Consider the following 5,106-nt stretch of genomic DNA (forward strand, 5'->3'; position numbering starts at 1 on the left):
AACAAACATGTGACTTTGAGGTTCTCCACCTACGTCCAGATAGCTGGGTTGGCTCTAGCAGCTGTGACACTGGTTCTGTGGAGGGATGATAGATGGATGGATGGATGGATGGATGGACGGACGGATGAATAAATTGACGAAAGGAATGGAGGAAAGAATGAAAGGAGGAAAGAAAGGTAAAGGAAGGAAGGATGGAAGAATGAAAGGATGACGGAAAGGAAGGAAGGAGGAAAAAAAGGAAGTAAGGATGAAAGAATGACAGGAAGGAAGGAAGGAAGAAGAAAGGAGGAAAGAAAGGAAAGAAGGATGAAAGGAAGGAAGGAAGGATGAAAGAATGAAAGGATGACGGGAAGGAAGGAGGGAAAAAAGGAAGGAAGGATGAAAGAATGACAGGAAGAAAGGAAGGAAGGATGAAAGGACAATGGGAAGGAAGGAAGGAAGGATGGATGAAAGAATGACAGGAAGGAGGGAGGGAAGGAAGAAGAAAGGAGGAAAGAAAGGAAAAAGAAGGATGGATGAAAGGATGACTGGAAGGAAGGAAGAAAGGAGGATAGAAAGGAAGGAAGGATGGAAGAATGAAAGGATGATGGGAAGGAAGGAAGGATGAAAGAATGACAAGAAGGAGGGAAGAAGGAAAAGGAAGGATGGATGAAAGGATGACAGGAAAGAAAGAAAGGAAGGATGAAAGAATGAAATGATGACAGGAAATAGAGGAAGGAAGGAAGGAAAGAAAGGAAAACAGAAAAGAAAGGAAAGAAGGAGGAAAGGAAGGAAGGAAGGATGGAAGACTGAAAGGATGATGGGAAGGAAGGATGGAAAAAAGGAAGGAAGGATGAAAGAATGACAGGAAGAAAGGAAGGAAGGATGAAAGGACAATGGGAAGGAAGGAAGGAAGGATGGATGAAAGAATGACAGGAAGGAGGGAGGGAAGGAAGAAGAAAGGAGGAAAGAAAGGAAAAAGAAGGATGGATGAAAGGATGACTGGAAGGAAGGAAGAAAGGAGGATAGAAAGGAAGGAAGGATGGAAGAATGAAAGGATGATGGGAAGGAAGGAAGGATGAAAGAATGACAAGAAGGAGGGAAGAAGGAAAAGGAAGGATGGATGAAAGGATGACAGGAAAGAAAGAAAGGAAGGATGAAAGAATGAAATGATGACAGGAAATAGAGGAAGGAAGGAAGGAAAGAAAGGAAAACAGAAAAGAAAGGAAAGAAGGAGGAAAGGAAGGAAGGAAGGAAGGATGGAAGACTGAAAGGATGATGGGAAGGAAGGATGGATGAAAGAATGACAGGAAGGAAGGAATTCTTAAAATGTTTAATAAAAGAATAAACGAGTCTCCAGTTAGAAAGCTGCACATTGTTCATATAGAAAACAGTAAAGAAAAAGACATGTCCATTCTCTTTAATTCTCTTCCCCATATTAACATTTATGACTTCTGCAGATCTCCACAAAGGAAGTTTAAAAGTCTAATTTAGACATATGTTTTCATATTGGTGATTTATATTTATATTAAAATGGTAAATGGAGAATACATTGCACTTTACTATCTTCTTAGACACAAAGTGCTTTACAATCACAGTGTCATTAACACGTACAGACACATTCACACACTGATGGCGGGTCCGTGGCTGAACACTGATGCCAACATATAAGTACCAGGAGCAATGAAACCAAACTAGCAATCTTCCAGTCAGAGGTAGATCGGCATATTTGTATTAATAATTAGTTTTACAATGTTTCCTTTTAAATTAATGTTGGTGTTTATTAACAACAGATTTATAAAGCTAAATTTACTTTGGATTTTGAGTGTCCTTATCACCCCTCAGTGACCCCTCCTGTGACTTTGACCAACAGATGTGATTGGCGCTAGGACCCAGGGGAGCGGTGGTGACTAACAGAGGGAGTCTCTCCGGCTGGATTCGTTCAAAGTTCTCCGAGTCTTTTTACCTGCAGCGCCGCACGTTTTCTGAATAAACCTGCTTCAGTCTGTCATAAAAGAAGGGAGATTTCACATTTCTTTGCTTTTCGTTTTTTTTTCTTTTTTTTCTTTTTTTTCGTCGTCGTCTTCCTGAAACACCTGTCTGATCCAGGTAACTCACCCATGAAGAGGGAAGTCCTTGGGCAGTGAGCGGCGTAAAGGTAAGGCCCGTTTTAAAATGGTTATTTTAGGTGAATTAAAGCAGTTTGAGCCCCTCATTTTACTACTAACCACCGTCTTCGGAGCACTGCGGGACATTTTAATGAGGTCTGAGTGTTGTGACTCTGGTTTAAGGTTCAGGTAATGACACAGCTCGTCCCTCTGAGGTCCCTTCCTGTTTGGTTTAGGGCTGACTTCACTGCAGCCAAAGGACGAAAGTTACCATGTCGCTGTTTTTGTTTGTTTGTTTATTTGTTTCCCTTAACGTTTTGTCCGTCTACCTGCTCGTGTTTTAACCAATGAACTGTCATTTGAAGCCGTTTTATTCCCTGCAGAGTTTCAGGGTGTCTAGTGCAGTAAACGTACTGATGTGTTGGGGTGGACACGCCTTTGCGCACGCGGCTCTCAAGGCCTTTAGCTCATTCACACCTGAACACATTTCCCACGATGCTTTGCGGATCTTTATCAATCAAATGAATTTTTCGTCATTTTATGGGATTTATTTGAAATATTTTGGGGGGAGTGGGCAGTCTTTGTTCAGATTGTCTTTCTAAGGTCTTGAACAGGTGTGGGGGGTGGGTCTTAGCCCCCCCCCCCACCACTAATTATTGCTTTACAATGTTTACAATACACATCTTCCTCTTTTAGAATGGATTCTGACAAATTCACATCTTTAGATTTGAGAATGTTTTTGGTTGTGAATGATCCCAAGTTTCTTTATTATTAAGCTACAACTGTGTTTCTTTAATATTAATGAGTTTAATAGTTTGGCAGTATTTCAACTTTGTTTTTTTGTCTCTTTTCTGCAGAGTTGTTAAAGATTCTTCCTTATCTGCTAATATAGACTAACAACTAAACCACTAAACCTCTTACCAAAACAATTATCATTTATTGGTATAAATGGGAAAAACTGCAATCCAAGAAGAAGAAAAATAGTCAGAATACAGCAGATTTTGTTGCCATAAAAATATGTACAAAAAGTTTTCTTTAAACAAAAGGAGAAGAGTAAATAAATGCTAAAAACAACAAGCAACAATTATTTATGGACTTTTTATTATAATTCAGACTAAATTTAATTTGTCTCAGGAAAATGCAAATAATATTCAATATTTTAGTTTTTAATTTTTGTGAACCAAAATATTTGTTATATTAAAATATATATTTTGTGGGTATTTAATCTGTAATTGTTTAAGAAAAGTAAAATGTCATATTAGGCCTTTATTTCTTAACTTTTTTGAGTTTGTTTTGTGTTTTGAAATACACATAGTAAGATATAACTGTAAAGTTAGCAGCACATATATTCAATAAATCTCACTACAAACTCTTCTCATTCCTAAACCTAAGATTTCATTCCCATTACTTCTTCATTGACGCTCATTTTTTCCATGCAGATTAGAGAAATTTGCATTATATTTTTCAAAACATAAATATATTGTAATTTACATTTTTTTAACCATTTCAACAAACACAATAATCTACATTCCATTTTTACCAAAGTTGCCAAATTATTTCAATAGATGATGAATTTTTCTGTAGACTTAAATGTTGCATCATTGAAAAAGAGGATACAGTTGACGTTAGTTAGTTAGTTAGTTAGTTAAGGCTGTCACACTGCCGCTACATACAATTTACTCACTGTCCACACATCTAATTTCGATCTTTCATGATACATGCCTGATATCCATAATTCATTACCGTTTCTTCCGTTCTTCGATGTGCACAGATCTCCATCAGGTGTTTTGACTGAAAAGTTTTTGGTCATTTAAGAACTACGCAGTTTATTTAGTGTATTTTATGTAGCTTACACGCAAATATTACATAAATTATTACAAAAACGTCATGCAATTGTGCATGATTTTTGCGAGATGCATACACAGATTTGTGGCTTTTCACGACCGCTCCACGTTTGTCCTACAGACTTTTCACGCATGAACCACCGATGTATAACTTTCACGTATCACATTAAAATGACGTAACTGATGCATGAATTACTAATGAATTGTAAATAAACAACACAATATTTGTACACTGGTCATTTATTTGTGTATTGTGTGATGTTTATACGAAAAAATAAAAAGCTGTGCTTTTCATGCATGAAAGCAGATTGACAGTTAATATTTTAATTTGCATGTTTTGTTTTGATAGAAGTAGGCAGCCCAAACTCCATGTTTGATACACGTTGGCATGTTTTTGTTCAGTGTTATGATCAACAAAGGTTTTTTTTTTGTCTGTCAAAATATGCATGTGTGACGCAAGTTGTGAGGCACGTAGAGGCGTTGTGTAGCATGTTGTTAAAGGTTGTTTTGTGGGTCACTTTGGAGGCTATTTTGGGGATTTTAAAACCAGTTTTCATATAAATATAAAAAAAATGTTTATTTGTTTCCAATAAGTTTTGTACTAGTTAATTTTCTTGTATTGTATTCTTTAGGTTTAAAATAGGAACATATGTTGATCAATTTTATACAAATTTTGTCAACTCTATAGTCAAACTAGTAGTTATAAAAAAAAAGTAGACTTCTTTGAATTTGTGTTTTGATGCTATATTTTCACTCAGGAATGCAAAAATGTTGTATTTTTCTGTCGCTCCTCCACTTCTGTGCTTCATGTTGAGGCTTGTGGAAGCTGCACGTTTTTTTCTTTACCTGTTTTCTTACAACTGCTGGTTTGACATCTGCTCACTCAGACGAGTAGAAGCTGACACGCCCTGTCGCTGAAGCCAGCAGACGTGTTTCAGTGAAACTCCAGTTATAGTATAAACGTTACATTTGGCTGCCTTAACATCCATTTGCATGATAACCAGTTTAAGCGTGGTTGATCAACACGTACAACATTGTGTGCATTTTGACACAAACAATTAAAATTGTGTTTTTAACATGTTCTTGTTTAGTTTTTCTGATGACGGAGGACATTTATAAAGGATAATTACATTTAAAAAAGGGTAGATCGGAGCGTGAGATCAACAGGTGGTCAC

General features: G+C 36.9%; 1 protein-coding gene across 1 annotated transcript in view; it reads left to right on the top strand.

Moving 5' to 3' along the window:
• Positions 1 to 1,835: 1,835 nt before the first annotated feature.
• The window catches only part of tmem51b (transmembrane protein 51b), an 8,383-nt gene continuing 5,112 nt past the window's right edge, over positions 1,836 to 5,106 (top strand). Inside the window, exon 1 of the mRNA XM_024269050.2 lies at positions 1,836 to 2,137. The gene's annotated coding sequence lies outside the window, so the exon portion shown is untranslated. The remainder of the gene's footprint in view (positions 2,138 to 5,106) is intronic.

Source organism: Oryzias melastigma, linkage group LG5, assembly GCF_002922805.2.
Source record: "Oryzias melastigma strain HK-1 linkage group LG5, ASM292280v2, whole genome shotgun sequence".
Taxonomy (NCBI): domain Eukaryota; kingdom Metazoa; phylum Chordata; class Actinopteri; order Beloniformes; family Adrianichthyidae; genus Oryzias; species Oryzias melastigma.